Here is a 19,331-nt window from a genome sequence, read left to right as displayed (position 1 = left end):
AATCAAGAAGTATCAAAAAGAGACAAAGATGAGTAGAACCAATTTAAGACTTGGGCATCTATGAAAAGATTCTAGTAAAAGATGATCCTGAATGATTGACAGAGAATGACAACGTATTTGACAAAAGAGGTCACAGAGGGATCAAAGCAGAGTAAGCACCATACTGCCACCTTGTATTCGTAAGCCCAGGAAAAATGGTACATTTTGGCTGAGTCAAAGAGTTTGGGTGCAGGTGGGAATGGGGGAAAATGGAATTGATTAAGCTGGTTACTACAAAGTCACCCTTTCTGGGTCTCTAATATTATCAGTAAAATATTTAGGTGAGAAGAAGAAAAATCCCCCTGTAAAAAGAAGAGTGTGTCCCATCTTCTGGGCCATGTTGACCTCCCATTGAGGATGGGTCATGCTACAAGACAGAGGCAGGAACTCATCTGCCCTTTTTGAGACTCGCATTTCTGCCTTATTATCTGAGAGACCATGAAAGACAGTGAGGCCGCAACAATGGGAAGAGCACATATGAAAACAAGGAGCTGTGCTTGCTTTTTATGTTTTCACCCTAGAAGTGGCTTCTCAGATGCTGTTCTGCCTGGTAAAAAAGGGGTGCTTTCTGATTCTGAAGAGGCTGAGTCTCCATGTTATTTCTTGTGGCTACCAACCTCTATGGCCCCACCCTCCTCTCTTTTAGAGAGTGTTTATCTGCAAAGTGCTGAGCGATTTTGACTTGAGTAGACTCTAATATTTAAAGTAGAAAACTTTGCCTCAAAATACACCAGAGTCAATCAGTCTCTGTACAATATGAGACTGGAAGGGAAAAGGTGGACTTGAAAGGATTACACCTGTCATCGTCCATTTCGAATCCCTCTGACACTTATCCACAGTCCTTTCACCACTACAGATTGGAAAATGTTGCAATTTGAGGCCCAGTCTTGCTTATAGATTTTACATACAGTCATTTTACCAGACTTGGACAATATCCTTCTTGACTGCTGGTGTTAACTGCAGTGAAGAGATGAAAGACACTGACAAAAGCCTTGGTTTCGAATTAACCCCACTATTTAAGGATAGAAGATTTCATTTATAGACCATTTATAAACATTTAGTTATCGTTGAGGAAGTTCCACATGGAGGACTGATATTGATCCCAGCATCAGGAACCAGCTACAGGTCATGCTAGAAAAGGCCATTCAACTGGATGATGAGGTTAGAGAAAAACGGAAGACAATTTTTACAAATCTTGAATGAAAATTTTCAAATTCCCCATTCCTACCAAGTCTGAAAAAGAAGCAAAATCTTTATTCAACATAAGATTTTTTCTCTCCTGTTATCAGTGATAGTTCTGAATTCATGACACCTGATTCAAGCCAGGCAGCTACAAAAAGTATGTGCAGGGAAGATCACAATGGGAATGGAAATGAATGGAGTAGTGGAGAAAGTAGAAAGAAATGAACATTACATGCTCTTTCTCCTGCTTGTCATTCTGGGATATAATATGTATAGCAAGTGCCATACTCATGGTGCCCTGTATATGAGGATTACCAAGAGACATTGGGAACTCTTCCCCTTACCTCTGGGATGAGCTGAAATTGAACCCCAGATATATGAGGGAAGACTAAAATTCCATGCATAACTTTTAAAAACCTATTCTGCTACATCTGGGTGTAAATTGAATTCTATGGAGATAGCATATACACCCAGACAATGAATAGTTTTCAACCATCTGTTTAATCCTTAAGACTTTTCCAGTGTAGAACTCACACTACTACCTTACCCACCTTGACTCTCTCATGGAAGCTGCTTTCGCAACCTTGCCCCCACCCTAAGCAGCACATAAACATTTTAAAGGACCTGCCCACAGAACGACCCTCACAAGCATATCCAATAAAGGCTTAACTGCTAGTTAACCTCACACCCCCAACCCCCACCCCAGTCCACTTGATACAAGACTGCAGTTTGCCATCTCTCTCTCCCTCCACATGCCCAGCGGTTAGGCACAGGTGCAGGTGGTGTTGCTAACTTTGAACTCAGTGTTAGGCACCCTTGCTTTCCAGCCAGAGAGATGGAAATAGTGAGGGAGAGAAGAGAGAGAAGGGAGAGAGACAAAGGGATGGGGAGAGACAGAGATGAAAAGTTCACGTAGGAGGAGAGGGTAGAAGGAGAGGGTGCGTTTTCTCTGAGGATGTCAGGGTTGTCCCTGGCCCCTGTCATGACCTGTAGGCTCTTCAGTCCCCTCAGGGGCTCGACCTGCAGGGGCTTCAGCCTGGGCCCTGTTCTCTGTCCACCTGGTCGGGAGGGCTCTGTGACACGTGGGCACGGCGGGGTTGCTAGAGTTCGGGCGGGTGGGAGAGGCCTGTGCGCTGTCTGCAAATAAAAGGGGGAGAGCGGGGGCTGTCGGGGGTCCGCTGGGCCCTAAGAAAGCAGCAAGGCGGACTGTTTAACCCGGTTAAAGGGTAGGTGTCTCCATATATCCCAGGCGTGGGGAGGAATGAGCAGGCGTGGTTCCCGCCATCTGCACACGCGGAGCTCCCTAGGTGGTCCAGAAGGGCTTTGGTGGCTTTTGCCCAGGAGAGTATGGAGGCTGCTTGGCGACTGCAGGGCCTTTGGCCAGGCGAGCAGTGACGTGTGGGCAAAAGCGTCAGGCACCTCCTTCGAGCCGGAATCGAACCAGCGACCTAAGGATGTCCACAGATTTCTATGTAATCTACAGTCCTCCGCTCTACCAGCTGAGCTATCGAAGGGTGCATGCCGTCCACGCCGCTGCTTTGCTTTTCTGGATAGGAGTGAGGCCAAGACACGCAGCCGCCAGAGGCTGAATATGCCCGGGCTGCTTGGAGGCCGCCTTCCAAGAGAGCCCCTCAGGCATGCACGCGGCGCCACAGCGCCCCTTCGGGAGCAGCAGATCCTCAGGCGGTCGTTGCGCCGGGGGTGGTTTCTAGTGCCCTGACATCCTTGGGGCGGTGACTGCCAGGGTCCCCGTGGGGGGACTCTCTCCTTTTGCCCTGTTCCCCTCCGCCATCCTTTCCGCAGATGAGGATGACTCACAGCGCTCGGGGGCCAGACAGCAGGTGACAGAGTGAGGGGAAGAAGGTTGGCCAGAAGGATGGCTCTGTCAAGTATGAAGAGAGTTGCTCGGGAAGGAAAGGACACGAACCGGAATGGCACCGGGTAGGCGGCCGACCGACTCACCGCCCGCCCCACCGCAGCCCAGGCCCAGTGGGTGCCCTCATGGGGCACCGTTCCCTACCACCCTGGCCTCTGCGCACACACCGCCACCCCTTTCCTCTTCCCACCAACAGCCCTACGTCCTAACGTGTCTCCTCTCTCTCACCCGCGAAGTGCTGTGCTCACTCTTTGGCACTTTCATGCTTAGCAGGAATTGAAGGAGAAAGGATGTGGGGGAGGGGAGAAGACCACGCCCAGGGCTTGCTGGTACCTGCCCGATACCTGCCGGGCCAGCCTGGGGGCTTGGTTTCCCTCCTCCGCAAAGGGATCTGGAATCCCGCCGCAGAGGCAGCCACTTCCTGAGTAGGGTGAGCTTCTATGGGCTTGCCGCGAAGAGCCACAGGCGGGATCAAGAACACCGGTGTCTGGCTTGGGCTCCTTGTCACAGCCCCAAGTCCCTTAGGAACGTTTCAGGTTCCATTCCATATGTGCCCACCAGCCCAAGACCACTTACTCTTCAGCCACACATCCAGCCCAACAGCCATGGGAGGAACCACAAAACACAACCAAGTGACCTTCCCTCCACTGAGTTTGTGGCCACCCCTTGCCCGGCAAGTGCATCTGAACCTCCCTGGAAGAGGGGCAGTTTTCGCAGGCTCCCTTCCTACACTCTCCCTTCCTACTGTCTCCTCTGAGTGAGACCACTGGGACCAGGGGCTCCCAATCCCTTGCGCTGAGCACCAAAGCCCCCTCTCTGGCCCTTCTTTGCCCTCCCCTCCCCACCCTCTCTGCCACCAGCACCCACTCCCACCCCCCACCCCCGTCCCCCGCAGCACCAAAGCAAGGTTCCAAAGGAACTGGCTACTGCCCGCCCTTTCAAGAGCACATCCAAAAAAGGCCTAATCTGCTAGTTTGGGGTGGCTCAGACGGTGTCATTCAAGGCTGGTGTCTGTGTGGCTGCAAAGCTACAGAATCCTCTTAAGCCCGTGGAGACTCCACAGCCTTGGCCCGGGCCCCTTCCTTACAGTGAGGAGTGGGAAGCAGGGAAGGCTGAGACAGTGATGGGTGGAGGGGAGGCACCGGGGGCACATCAGGGTCAGCTTGGGAGCAGCAGGGGAAGAAAGATGCAAGTCTCCAGCTGGAAGTGAAGAATGGAGAAGCTCTCTGGGTGCAGGGAGGAGGGTAAGGGTAGGGGCGCTGAATGGTCCCCTGAGGGCTTCAGAGAGCCGCCACTTCCTCTTGGAGTAGTTACTGTGATACATTCCACATGTGTGGCAGCTTTCTGCAAATTTCTCCCAAGAGCAGAGGGTGAATCAAAGGACACTTTCTGGCCTTCCTCTCTGTGCCCATATCCCGAACACACACCATCCCTCCAGACAGAGAGGAAGCCCCTCTTGGTTGGAGAAAGCGCAGCCCATGGCCTGCTGAGCAGTCTTGGATTGGGCGTCTGCGTCTTCCTCTTGGGCTCCTCTCCAATGGAACCTTGAAAGCCCAGCTCAAAAGCAGGCAAGCTGCTCAGACCCACCAGGCCACAGGCCTGAGTAAGGGGACTTTGTGTGTGTGTGTGGGTGGGTGGGTGGGTGCGCACGCGCGCGTGCGTATGCGCAGGGTGGCAGCGGCTGCCCAAAATACCCTTTTAGTCCCAGCCTTGGACCCAACCTCCAGGCGCCCTCTCCGCTCCCCACCCCCCAGCCTACTCCCCCCCCCCCCCCCCCCCCCCCCGCCTTTCTTGGTCACATGACTGATGTCTCTCCAAGCCTGCAGTTTGCCATCTCTCTCTCCCTCCCTCCCTTTCCTGAGCAGCCTGGCAACAGTTGCAGGTGGTTTTGCCAACTTTGAACTCAGTGTTAGGCATCCTTGCCTTTCCAGCCAGAGAGATGGAAATGAGAGAGAGAAAAGGATGGTGAGAGACAGAGATGAAACGTTCACATAGCAGAGGGTAGAAGGAGAGGGTGCGTTTTCTCTGAGGATGTCAGGGTTGTCCCTGGCCCCTGTCATGACCTGTAGGCTCTTCAGCCCCCTCAGGGGCTCGACCTGCAGGGGCTTCAGCCTGGGCCCTGTTCTCTGTCCACCTGGTCGGGAGGGCTCTGTGACACTTGGGCACGGCGGGGTTGTCAGAGTTCGGGCGGGTGGGAGAGGCCTGTGCGCTGTCTGCAAATAAAAGGGGGAGAGCGGGGGCTGTCGGGGGTCCGCTGGGCCCTAAGAAAGCAGCAAGGCGGACTGTTTAACCCGGTTAAAGGGTAGGTGTCTCCATATATCCCAGGCGCGGGGAGGAATGAGCAGGCGTGGTTCCCGCCATCTGCACACGCGGAGCTCCCTAGGTGGTCCAGAAGGGCTTTGGTGGCTTTTGCCCAGGAGAGTGTGGATGCTGCTTGGCGGCTGCAGGGCCTTTGGCCAGGCGAGCAGCAACGTGTGGGCAAAAGCGTCAGGCACCTCCTTCGAGCCGGAATCGAACCAGCGACCTAAGGATGTCCACTGTGTAATCTACAGTCCTCCGCTCTACCAGCTGAGCTATCGAAGGGTGCATGCCGTCCACGCCGCTGCTTTGCTTTTCTGGATAGGAGTGAGGCCAAGACACGCAGCCGCCAGAGGCTGAATATGCCCGGGCTGCTTGGAGGCCGCCTTCCAAGAGAGCCCCTCAGGCATGCACGCGGCGCCACAGCGCCCCTTAGGGAGCAGCAGATCCTCAGGCGGTCGTTGCGCTGGGGGGTGGTTTCTAGTGCCCTGACATCCTTGGGGCGGTGACTGCCAGGGTCCCCGTGTGGGGACTCTCTCCTTTTGCCCTGTTCCCCTCCGCCATCCTTTCCGCAGATGAGGATGACTCACAGCGCTCGGGGGCCAGACAGCAGGTGACAGAGTGAGGGGAAGAAGGTTGGCCAGAAGGATGGCTCTGTCCAGTATGAAGAACGTTTCCTGGTAGCAAGTGGGGAGCACCTTCTTGGATCACTGATAGTTGGCCCAGGTCCCCTCACTGAGGCAGGCCCCCAAACGGGCAGTTCTCCCAATATCCTTTATCTTGTTCTTCATAATTAGGCCTTTTTTTGTTTCACTTACTTGGTCTGTACAGGCTCCCCAAATGTGTAACCACAACTTCTGTCTTGAATGTCAAGGTTCACTTTGAGTCTTTCTTTATTTTCATTGTCAACTTTTTTTGCCTGGATTTAAGAATTCCAGGGTCTTAATTACCTGGCAACTGAACATGCTGGTATTTTTTGCTGTTGTTGTTTTTGTTATTGGTGGTGCTTTTCTGTTCAGTCTTGCTCTGGGTGGAGTGCCACGTTTCCTTTTTTGTGTGTGTGTGATATTGCATTTGAGACTGATCGTGGGAGGCCAGGAGTACAGTTTTCTGGACTGAAGTCCTTCTCTTAGCCCAAGTCTTTTGCACTCTGTTCACATCTATGCCTAGGTTTTCCATGTATTTTTAGATGTTTAGAGTTTGACATCTCTACTCTGACACCCATGTGCTTTCTGTGTTTAATCATGTTTCATCTGTCTCTCTCTTTATCTCCCTACACGTGTATATCTCATTTCTGAAGTCCTTCAAGGGCAGGGATATGAAATATGATGTGAAGAAACAGAACTTGTAGCTTCAGGATATCTAAGGAAACAGAATAGACCTTTTATTGATTGAATATCTGGTTTCTAGACTCTTCATAGTTAACACATAGTTTGCTAAGCAAAAAGGAGCATCAGATAACTATGATATACTTTTTGAAATCACAATTAAATGGACATAATTGGAATATTATTTAACTGTGTGGGAGCAATTAGCCTTAAGGGACCACTCTTTTTTTTTATGTGGTGCATATATTGCATATTTTGGATTTGGCTTGAATTACATGACTGAGTGCATTGTCAAAATTTATAGGACTGTTTTTCTAAAAGTTCATGTAAATTATATCTCAATAGACCCCAGTAAAACAAACACAATAATACCTTAATGTAAAAAATAAGCATTTGACAAAATCCAAAACCTACTTATGATGAAAAATCTTAGCAAACTGGGGGCCTTCCTCAACTTGAAATAGAACATTTAAAAAAAACCTCACAGCCAACATCATACTTAATGATGAGAAATAATATGCTTTACTGCTTTATCAGAAACAAGGGAAGGATTTCCTCTCTCTCCACATCTATTCAACATGATATTGAAAATTTTAGTTAGTGCAGACAGAAAAAGGAAATACAAAGTATATAAATTGAGAAGGAAAGGAAATTGTCTTTGTTTACAGATGATAAGATTATGTAGAAGGTCCAAAAATATAAAAAAACATACATTTCTGGAACTAAGTGATTATTTCAGGGTTGCATGATATAAGGTTTATGTGAAATAGTAAATCGCTTTTCTATGTACCAGCAGTGAAAAATCAGAATTTGTAGTTAAATACACATTGTCTTTGAATTATCACCAAAAAGTAAAATACATATATATAAATTTAACAAAATAAGTGTGGGATCTCTATGATGAAAATTACAAAACTCTGATGAAAGAAATCAAAGTATAACAAAATGAATGCATAGATATTCCACATTCATAGACAGAAAGACTCAGTACTGTCAAGATGTCACTTCTTCCCAAATTAGTCTAATAATTCAATACAGTTTCAATCAAAATCCCAGCAAACTATTTTGCAGATATCAACAAACTGATTCTAAAGTTTATAGAGAGAGGCAAAAGGCCCAGAATAGCCACCAAAATATTGATGGAGAAGAACAAAGTCAGAGGACTGATATTATTCAGCTTCAAGACTTACTATAAACGTAAATAATCAAGACAGTGAGGTATTGCCAAGAGAATAACTAAAACAGAATAGAGAGCTCAGAATAGATGCACATAAATAAAACCAACTGATTTTCAACAAAAGAGCAAGGCAATGCAATGAAGCAAAGAATCTTTTCAACAAATTGTGTCGATACAACGGGACATCACATGGAAAAATAAGTAAATAAATCCAGACACAGACCTTACACCTTTCACAAAAATTAACTCAGAATTGATCATAAACCTAAATGTAAAACACAAAACTATAAAACACCTAGAAGACATCAAGAAAATCCAGCTGTCCTTGGATGTGATGATGACTTTTTTTTAGATAAAATACCAAAGGCATGATCCATGACAGAAATAATTGATAAGCTGGGCTTCATTAAAACTAAAAGTTTCTGCTCTGCCAAAGACATTGTCAAGAGAATGAGAAGACAAACCATAGACTGGGAGAAAATACTTACAAAAGATATATCTAATAAAGGACTCATTCAAAATATGCAAAGAATTCTTAAAATTCAACAATAAGAAAATAAACAACTGGATTTTTTTTTTCAACTGTCCAGTAAGGGGATTCAGATCCATGACTTTGAAAGTATAAGGCTGAATAACTGGATTTTTGGATCTACAAAAGATATGAACAGACACCTCACCAGAGAAGATTTACAGATTTCAAATAATCATATGGAACAATGCTCGACATCTTATGTTATCAGGGGATTGCAAATTAAAACATCAATGAGATATCACTGCAAGCTTGACAGAATGGCCAAAATCCACTAATGACACCAAATGCTGATGTAGATGTGGAGCAAGAGGAACTTTCATTCACTGTAGGGGGAAATGCAAAATAGTATAGCCACTCTGGAAGACAGTTTGGAAATTTCTTACAAAACTAAACATACCTTTTCCATATGATCCCACAATCATGCTCCTTGGTGTGTAACCAAATGAGTTGGAAACCTATGGCCACACACAAGCCTGCACAAGGATGTTTATAGCAGCGTCATTCATAATTGCCAAGAACTTAGAAACAACCAAGATATCCTCCAAGATATGTATGGTTAAATAAACTGTGGTACATCTAGATAATTGAATATTATTCGGCACTAAAAAGAAATGAACTACGAAGCCACGAGAAGACATGGAGAAATCTTAAATGCGCATTACTAAGTGAAAGAAGCAATTCGGAAAGGCTATATACTATGTGATTCTGCTGCTTATGTGATATTCTGGAAAAGGCAAAACTTTGAAGACAGTAAAAGTATCAGTGGTTTCCAGGGATTCAGGAGGAGGAGTAGAGGGATGAATATGTGGAGTACAGAGGATTTTTAGGGCAGTGAAACATTCTGCACGATATTATAACAGTATGTACATGTCATTAGATATGTGCCAAAACTTCCTAGAATATACCATACCAAGAGTGAAGCCTAATATAATCTATAAACTTTAGTTAATAACAATGTACCATTGTAGGTTCATCTGTTGTAACAAATGTACTACTCTGCTGCAAGATGCTGAGAGTGGGGGAAGTAGGGGGGCAAGGGGTACATGGTAACTCGCTATGCTTTCTGCTCAATTTTTCAGTGAACCTGAAATTGCTCTAAAAAATAAAGTTTATTAAAAGATACCTCAGTGTTTGCCAAAGTTTCAGGAGGAGGGAGAGAGGGGAGGATGAATATGCGGAACACAGGGAATTTTAAGGGCAGTGAAACTATTCTGAATGATACTGTAGTGGTGGGTACATATCATTCTTATGCATTTGTTAAAACCCGTAGAATGTACAAAACCAAGAGTGAACCGTCAACCGCTAGAGTGGACTTTTGTTAGTAATGATGTATTAGTATTGGCTCATCGATTGTATCAAGATGTACCACACCAATGCAAGACGTTAATAATAAGGGAAACTGGTCCGGCATGAGGGGCATATGGGAACTCTACGTACTTCCTGCTCATTTTTTCTGTAAACCTAAAACTGTTCAGAAAAATAAAGCCTAATAATTTTAAAAATTAATAAACTGATTTAATGTATGTATATTCAGTTATATGTATACAAATTGTTAATCTTGAAATAGAGAGCAATTTCCCAGAACATTAAAAAAAAAAGATAAAATAAATGAGACAAATGTTAAAATAATGAGAGGTCAATCCTGAATACCTAACCTTTAATAGAAATTCTGAAACGGTACAGAGAAAACTTAGGAAAAAATAGTGGACAAGAGTCATCTGTTAGGCAGGGAGAGTGCTTGATTCTTACCCATTAATCGCCAATTTTCAGAGTAAACAATTTTTGCCCTAGCTGTCTCCACTGGCAATCAATGTGTTGTCTGTCTTTCTGCATTTAAAAAATCATTATCTATTAATATATTCAACATATTTCAATCAATTACAGCAAGCATTCTTTTTAGTATTCTGTTAATTCCATTTTTAGCCCATGGAAACTTCTTTTTCTTTGCTCCTGCGAACTGTGGACATTACCCAGCAGTCATTACAAAAGTTTGCAGAAATTCTTACTTTCTTGCCAGGCTCTTCTTGTACATTTCTTGGCCCAAACCTGAAATCAGCCACTCTTCTAAGAAGCCCTAGATCTTTTAAATAAGGAATGGTTGTTAGAGACCATAATATCTCAGAGAGGTTTCACGACAGGGCACCAATCTCTTTTCTCTGTAAATTATAGAAAACAAATGTAAATAGATATGCAGATGTATATATACACAATGTATACATGTGATTTATGTAAAAGGAATACTGTCTCTTCACTGGGCAATCGGGAGTGTACATAACCAACTAAATTGTGAGCTTTTCCCTCATGAGGGTCACACACCTGCTACTTATCACAATATTTTGTACCCACTTTTTCATACATAAGAGAAACTGAAAGGGTGGATTTTGCGATGAATTGACAGATCATTTATCTAAAATAACACAGAGCCATTAGCACCTGTGGGACTCAAGCCCAAACTCAGTGAAGACTGGAGCCTAAATCTGGCACCTTGGACTGCTCAGCCAGGCTACACATTGACAAAGGGCCCTACAAATTACTCTGTCCACATTTTGTTGACTAGATGTAAGGTCCTATGATGTAGCATCGCCATTTGCTTGAGAATAGAAGTTCTTGGCTTTCTAGAGAGCAAAATTCCAGAGGACAGGGTCTTGCCTCCTACAGCCAAGCTCAGTTCCTGGCAAATAATAGACTCTCACTGATTTGTTGAAGGGGGATATATCTTGACATCATCTCCAAGGAGCACTGGAGGGGACAGAGGGAGGGAGAGAAAGGAAAGAAACCTCTGCTCCCACTGGCCACTCATACACCGAAACTTCAATTCCTTATATTTGTTACTTGGAGACCCAGAAGGAGCTGTGTGGAGCCTCGGAGTGACCACAGATGTCAGGTGAGTCTTGCAGCCATTCCCCTTCCTGCTCCTGTGATTTTTTATTTGAGAATGGGATCATGACAGCAGCTTGCTAGTAGGCTGTTGGGAATGATCCAGCACAAGAAAGAAGAAACAACTGGAAAGAATATTCTTGGGTAAGCAGTTGGAAATGGCATCTTAGTGCACAGGTGGTGGGGATGGCCTTAGCTAGGATCTCAGGTTATCCATCCACAGTGACAGAAGGCTTAGGGTTCTTAGGTGCAGGTGGATGAGGGCCTTGTAGAAGTTCTCCTGCAGCTGCGTGTTTTCTCAGGGAAGTAGAAAGCTGAAAGTAAGATTGTATGAGAAGGCATTGGCTGTGTTGAGGACACAAAGGATGAAAGATAGTCTCTAAAGATGTGCAGTGAAGAACCTGAGAAAAACCGTAAGATTGTCATGCAGAAGCACTTGAGCTTACTGTCATGAATTGAAATTGAAATCGGTTCAGTATCATTGTGTTTTTCTCCAGCCTAGTTCATCTAGGTGAGTGAATGCTGCATTTAAATAGTACTGAGATTTTGGTAACTGAGTATATCTAAGCATAAGAGAGACAATCATACTGAAACCTGTTGACCAAGGCGTGGGCCAGAGACTTGAAGCTTTTCTTATTGCCTCTTTTAAGGGCACAGGCCACCTCCGTTTTTTCACCACCTACCGAAATGAGAATCTTCCCCCTTTAGGTGCTTTTTTCCTTCCCAACTTCCCAGAAGATACAATAAGAAAGGGACGACACTTAGATTCAACCTGGGTTGCGATGGACACCAAATTCCATCCATCCACTGTCCGGGACCACCAAACCACACGCACAGATCTGCAAGAACACTGTACTCATAGTTCAAGAGCTGAAAATGTCTAATAGGGGTTCCGATTATGCGCCGAAACATTCTCGGTCTCTTGAGGGCGAGCGTGTAGGGGCAGTGAGCTGATTTTCCAGGCTGGTTGTCAAGGATGGTTGGCTGGAGTCTGCAAGTGTTGAAACCCGCCTTCCTCCGGTGAGCACTGCCTCCCTGCCCAGTCGCGTCTCTCCACAGTCTTGCTCAGCTGCTCGCTGCTGTCCTTCCTTTTGGCTTGTCAGTAGAGAAAGGGGCGGGGGGGGGCGTGTCTGATAAATCCCATAGCAAACAGGTCAACGGGGAGCCGATGACCCGAGGAGACCACTCTAAAGCCACAGCTGTGTGCGGGCGACGGAAGAAACCATAGGGCCAGTGCCCCATGCTCTTTTCAAAGGAGTCACTCACCTCTTGAAGTTCGTTCACGGACTGCCCGTGTAGTCTCTGTGATTTTCCATTTGTGAGAAAAAGATGTGAAACAAACAAACAAAACCTACTTCCTGTCCTTCCCCAGTCTTTACATCAACCCTCCTGCCGCACGGACAGCTGATTTTCCGCAGATCATGCCTGAAAAATGTTTCTCCCCGATTCCTACCCTCTCGTTAAACTTCATCTTTAAAGACTTACAGACATTACCTGCTGGCAAAACCTTCTCCAGCGACCCAGTGGAAAACCGGGGGCAGCTGGACTTTAATGGTCTTCGTGCCACCTACACCGAAGCTCGCACGCGCACTCACCCACTGGTCTCGGTCCCCGTCCAGTGCTTGCCTCTCACAACATATGCGGGACATTTGTCATCTTTTGGTCTCAGTTCTTCAAGTAGCAAGAAATAAATTGTTTGAGTGGCAGCGGTGGGATTCGAACCCACGCCCCCGAAGAGACTGGAGCCTTAATCCAGCGCCTTAGACCGCTCGGCCACGCTACCAGTCGAGAGCACCACCTTTTTCTCTTCTCTTTATAATAGGAACAACCTGCCTTCACATCTCAGTCTTTTATAGAACGTGGCCTTGGTGTCCTAACTTTAGGCATCACTAAGAGCATTTGGACGGATGATCCTATCTCAAAAGCTTACTTGTCCTGTCGGCTCTGGACCGTTTCATCTTCCACCCAGGGTTTAAGGGAGAAGGAAGTTTTTATTGAGTGAAGGAAGGAATACTGAGTAATGAGCTAATGAAGTCTGTCCCGCACACTAGGCTGTGGGCCCTTGGCAGCTGTAGACTGTGTTTTGTCCTTGTTGGCTTCCTCTCAGTCTTGCTACAAATTTCTCAGGAAGATAAACGAGGGCTGAAGTTAATTAAGGCCACGAAAAGCCTGTCTCCGAGGGAACATGATTTATCAAATAGAGTTTTAAGGCATTTGCAAATGCGTGAGGACCTATTTAGAGCTGGAATCTAACCGACAAGCTAATGATGTCAAAAAAGACGCTACAATCCTCCCTTTCACCAGTCGAGATACCAAAGGGCGCACATATGTGGCTGTGCCGAATTATTTCTTCAAAGAAAGCGAAGATCCTCTCAAGGTTTTACAGTGTTTCTAAGACACTTGGAAACGTTTTTATTCTGCTCTCATAGAGACAGAGCAGATGCTTACGCCGTTTGAATTTGAAAGTTTTAAGACCTTAAGGGTCTCCCAGGTCAGCAGCGTTGACAATTCAGCTTTGCAAACCGACCCTGAGCCTACTCTTGTCGCTCCGGAACCAGGTGGAGCGAGCAGAGTGCAGCGCTCACGTTCGCTGCGGACAAACGCTGCCCGTCCGCGGGCGGAGCCAGACTTCACACCCGGAAAAGCTTGGCTCAGACCCCAGAAGGATCACGTCTAAGACCTTCTCCCCTCCAATCCAGATCCAGCCCAGTGACACAGAGGGATCATTTCCCCCCAGAAAACAGTTTAGGTGAGAAGTGGTAGGGAAGACGCCTGCAGCTACAGGGGCCGGCTGGGAGTTCCGATCCCCGCGGTTATCCTCTCCCACTGGGCAGGTTTTACTATCGCAGAATGTTCTGTCCTCATTTACAAATCGCCCACATTTGATGGGTGACCCACCGTTTTTCAAAAGGGCATTCTGCCTCTTTTGGCTTTTGAATCTGGCATCTCACACCCCAAAGTATAATTATATCCCTAGAGCAGTAGTTCTCGACCCTGGCTATTCATTAGAATCATTTGTGGAGCTTTTAAAAATGCCAATGTCAAGACCTCACCCCAGACTAATTTCATCAGAATGTCTGTAAGTGGTATCCAAGCATCACTGTCTTATCCTTTCCCACCATGCAGCCAGCATGGAGAACCAGTGCCGGAGGATAGTCCAACAAGCCATTCTATCCCTTCTAAAGACATCTTACTTGTCCTACCCAAGGAGGTGTCACGTCAACACCTCCTTGGGCCTGCAGCTGTTCCCCTGGATGCCTTCTGCAATACAGCCCACAAAAGTCTGCACCGGGTTCAGCGACTGATGGCAGCCCCCAAATGCTGCTGGCCTCTATTGCCAGACCCCAACCACCCACTCAAAAGGATGCTGTGCCAGAAGAGAATGAGGTTGTTCATAGACCATGTTGGGAAGGAATATAATTTTCCCCCTCACCCTTCGTGAGCTGGGATTCCCAGTAACAAGAGAAGAACAATAGAAGTTTACCAAAATCTATACCTCCTGTATGCATTGGAGATAACCCAAAGACAAGAGTAAATCTTGAGAGTAGATCTCAAAGAGTTGTCTTAGACTTCAGGCTTAAATACCATCCTTCTCTGAAATAAGGAAGAAAAATGTGACAAAAGTCTCAGTTAAGACAAGATGGCCAGGAAAATCACCATAAACAAAAGTAAGGTTTATTATGCAGGTTTAAGTTGGTGCCTTCTCCATTAAGAGTCTCTAGTGATTCAGTCAACCCTCTCTTCCTGGTTTGGAAAAGGAGACACCCTTACAAGTAAAAACTTCTTTTATACATGTATATTTCTCCTATAAAAAGGTAACGTTTTAGAGTTTCCCCGGTGTTTACAGTTTCTCACAATAACCAGCTCAAAATAATCCCTATATTAAAGAGGCATATTTAGGGTGGCATATTCCGGTCTCCTACAGTCATTTTGGGGTGGTGTGCCCTGAACCCCATCAACCACCACAAGGAACTACATATAGGAAGGGCTCTTTCCTAGCAAGTTTCTCATGCACTGATCCCCACCCACATGCCCTGGATGAGGTCTGGACCAGATGCCTTAGCTTTTGGAGCAAATACATTCACAAAATGATGTCTGAGAATGGGTTTTACAGTTCATTGTTACATGTGTCCCAAGTCATTCATTTTCAAATTTCTAAGGCTGACTCAATTGACTTATTCTAAAAGTATTAGCTTCTCCATGATAGAACTTATAGAAGAGATGGGACAGAGATGCGGTTCCCAAAGCCAGCTGCACTCTTTCCAGGGCTTCTGCTGAGGAACTAGGAGATTGTTGGAGGCCAGGAGCCTTGAGAAGTGTCTGGTGCCAGTCTCAGAGCAGTCTGCATGGACACTTTAGATATTTTGCAGGTCAGGAGAGATAAAATGGTCATAGTGGGCCCATGCAGGAAAAATCAGGAGGGGGTGGGGCAGGGGCTTCATCCTGGTAGTATTTACATAGTCTGGGGCCTTGTCTTCAGGTATGATGATCTGGGGAGGGTGAGTTGCAATTACTTGAGCCTGTCAGCCCCCCTGGGGCTCTAGTTGCTGTACTTTTTATACTCTGGGATGTATTTAACCAGGCTTTGAAGACTTCAATGGCGAATTTTAGCAAACGTTACAGGAACAATGCCAATTCTACACAACTTCTTCTAGAGAAACTAAAGAGGAGGTTATAATTTTCAACTCTTCCTATGAGGCCAGCATATTTTGACATTAAAACCAGACAAAAACACTACAAGAAAAGAAAGGCCAATATCTCTCAAGAGCATAGAAGTAAAAAAATCTTAACAAAACTTTAGCAAGTTGAATCCAACAATAATATATAAAATAATGATACATCAGGACCAAGTGGCATTTATCCCATAAAAGTAAAGTGGATTTAATATTCAAGATCAGTCTATGGAAACTCATGATATTAACAAACTAAAAAAGAAAAATCATATGATCTTATCAAAGGATGCAGACAAAGCATTTGACAAAATTCTACATTCATTTCTGATACAAATTCTCAGCAAATTAGGAATAAAAAGGGATCTTCCTAAACCAGATAAATGGCATGTGTGAAAAACTTTGTCCTAACATCATACTTAATGATAATTGACTAAACGTTTTCCCTGTAAGATTAGGAGCAAGCAAGGACATCTGCTTTCATCACTTTTATGAACATTACATGTTCCCCATTCAATCAAGCAAAAAATTAAAATAGAAGTCATCCATGTTTAAATGAAGAAGTAAAGCTCTTTTACTCTCAGAAAACATGAAAGTCTATGTAAAACTCCTGTGGAATCTACAGAAAGCTTCTATAATTGTTATGGTTTGAATGTTTGTGTTCCTTCTAAAATTCACGTTGAAACTTTATCCCCAATGCAATAGTGTTGAGAGGTGGGGCCTTTAGGAGGTGGTTAAGTCATGAGGGCAGAACCCACATGAATGGGATTAAGGACCTTATAAAAGGGCTGGAGGGAACTAGCTAATCTGCTTTTGCCTTTTCATGCCTTCCTTCATGTAAGAACACAGCCATGGTCCCCTCAGGAGGAGGCAGCATTCAAAGAGTCATCTTGGAATTAGAGACCCAGTCCTCACTAGACACTTAACCTGCCTGCACCTTGATTTTGAACTTCTCAGCCTCCAGAACTCTGAAAAATAAATTTCAATTAGATATAACTGATCCAGTCTTAGGTATTTTGTTATAGCAGGAAAAAGGCAATAATTAACAAGTGAATTTAGCAATGTTGCAGGATATAAGATAAATATTAAAAATTAGGGCCTGCTGGTTAGCTCAGTTGGTTAGAGTGTGGTGCTGGTAACAGCAAGGTCAGGGTTTGATCCCTGCACCAGCTAGCCAAAAATGAAAAATATGTAAATAAGTAAAATAAATAAGTAAATAAGTAAAAATTAATTGTACCAGTGTACTTCAAAAAGTTTTTAGAAAAAAATTGAGTTAAAAAGTAATAGAAATCTTTCCGTGACCTTTTTGAAGACCCCTTATATGTAATATTTTATATACTATATATACATACATATAACTGTATATACTATATAACTGTATAGCAATGAACAATCAGAAACTGAAAAAAAAGTTTTTTTATTGCTGGCTGGCTGGTAAGGAGAACCAAACCCCTGACATTGGTGTGAAAGGCTGTGCTCCAACCGACTGAGCTAACCAGCCAGCTCAGAAATTGGAAATTTAAAAAGCAATCTTGTTTGCAATAAAATTGTTAAATATGAAATATGTCCAAGACTTGTACACTGAAAAAAATGCTAAGAGAAATGAAAGAAAACCTAAACACATGGAGAGACAGACGTTTTATATTTATAAATGAAAAGACTCAATATTGTTAAGGTATCAATTATCTCTAAATTGATTTATAGATTTAACGCAATCTCAACAAGCTTTTAAAAATGAAATTGTCAAGCTAATTCCAAAATTTATATAGAAATTCAAAGACATACCATGCCCAAAGTAACTTTGAAAAGAACATTCCTGTACCGACCAGCTGCCAAAAATCAGAAAGAAAAGAACAAAGTTGGGAACTCTGCCTGACATTTATTGTATTATACTTTACATAAATAGTATTGTGTAATAATATATTTATTTATTATAAAGCTGCAATAATTAAGACAGTGTCATATTGGCATTAAGATATAAAAAATAGATCTGTGGAAGCGGAGTATACAGATGGGTCATAGACCTAACAGTAAAACCCAAAACTATGAAATTTTTTGAATAAAATCTTTGTCAGCTTGTCTTGGGGAAAGATTTTTTAATTACAACACCAAAAGTATGACCCACAAAAGAAAAACTATCTTAATCGGACTTTTGCTGGGAGATAATCATCTTCAGAGACTCCTTTGCTACCTAGGGGATATTTGACAATGTCAGGAGACATTGTTGGTTGTCACAGCTGGGGAGAGGGGGCAGTATTACTGGCATGTAGTGGGTAAAGTCCAAGGATACTGCTAAATATCCTACAATACAGAACAGTTCTGACAGCAAAGAATTATCCAGGGCAAAATGTTACTATTGTCGAGGATGACTAGAGTAACAAGCCACATGGACAAACTTATCACTTGCCTCCTTTAGGGCACAGGACAGTCAGGGTCTATCCACCTACTGGAATGAACTTGTGACTCCCAAAGTCTTGAGGAAGGGACAATGCCTGGATTCAAACGTGGGTGTGGTAGACACCAAATCCCATCAGTGCACCTTCAGGGTGCCAAAGGCCGGTCCACATGGGGCGGGAAGGGACACTCCATTCACAGATCAGAAAGTGAAGATGTTCTTTAAAGAGCTCAAATTCTGACATCAAACTCATCCTAGGACTGCAGGCTAGGTGGGGGCCAGGGTGGTCTTTGTTTGACTCAAGCACGGGAGTCAAATCTTCTTTAACATCATCTCCCTGAGCTGATGAGCAATTGTCTCACCCTTGGTGATTTGTGTCCTGCTTAATCCATCTCCTTTACTGTCCTGGTGTTGCATTTGGAGGGAAAGTCATGGAAAGAGGAAGGGTGAGTGACAGAGTGAGTTGTTGCTGGGAGGCTTGGGGCAGGTGGAGAAATAGGAGACAGTGTCCTGTGGGAAATGCAGAGGGTGTCCAGAGTCAGTCAGTAGCAGGGACCAAAGGGACACAGTTGCTGTGCGCACCTGCCGAACTTCTTGGAGTTTAACATTTAGGAGCAAGTGAAACAAAGGCACACTCACTCCCTTCCTTGCTTCCTTTCCTCCCCTCCCCTCGCCTTTCGCAGAACACATTCCTGCATTTTCAAGGTTATTTCAAGGTTCCAAGCCTCGCTAACTCTTCTCTCTCCAGTCGAGAGCACAAGTTCAAATGTCCTTCCTTTGGGAAGGCCTTCCCAGACTCCCTTCCAAACAGAAGGCAGCCTCGGGAGTAGTGGTCTTATAGAGGTGTGGGTGTCCGTCTCTGGTTGAATCGTGAGCTCCCTGTGCATAGCTGTGAGTCCTTCATTCACCGCTCCCATTCCTCCAGTCCAGCACTAGGTATTCAGAAATTTCACGTTA

The 19,331-nt window shown here is 44.8% G+C and overlaps 1 protein-coding gene and 3 non-coding genes across 4 annotated transcripts in view; 1 reads left to right on the top strand and 3 right to left on the bottom strand.

Moving 5' to 3' along the window:
* The window catches only part of LOC134372657 (thyroid receptor-interacting protein 11-like), a 338,384-nt gene that overhangs the window by 38,109 nt on the left and 280,944 nt on the right, over positions 1–19,331 (top strand).
* TRNAY-GUA (transfer RNA tyrosine (anticodon GUA)) lies at positions 2,642–2,735 on the bottom strand. Its single transcript has 2 exons — positions 2,699–2,735; positions 2,642–2,677 (listed from the first exon to the last, which is right to left on the bottom strand). It is a non-coding gene; the product is annotated as a tRNA-Tyr (tRNA).
* On the bottom strand, positions 5,594–5,680 carry TRNAY-GUA (transfer RNA tyrosine (anticodon GUA)). The gene is given in 2 exon segments: positions 5,594–5,629; positions 5,644–5,680. It is a non-coding gene; the product is annotated as a tRNA-Tyr (tRNA).
* TRNAL-AAG (transfer RNA leucine (anticodon AAG)) lies at positions 13,011–13,092 on the bottom strand. Its single transcript has one exon. It is a non-coding gene; the product is annotated as a tRNA-Leu (tRNA).

The sequence above is a fragment of the Cynocephalus volans genome, chromosome 3 (genome assembly GCF_027409185.1).
Source record: "Cynocephalus volans isolate mCynVol1 chromosome 3, mCynVol1.pri, whole genome shotgun sequence".
Classification (NCBI taxonomy): domain Eukaryota; kingdom Metazoa; phylum Chordata; class Mammalia; order Dermoptera; family Cynocephalidae; genus Cynocephalus; species Cynocephalus volans.
This window is presented reverse-complemented; position numbering and strand designations above follow the sequence as displayed.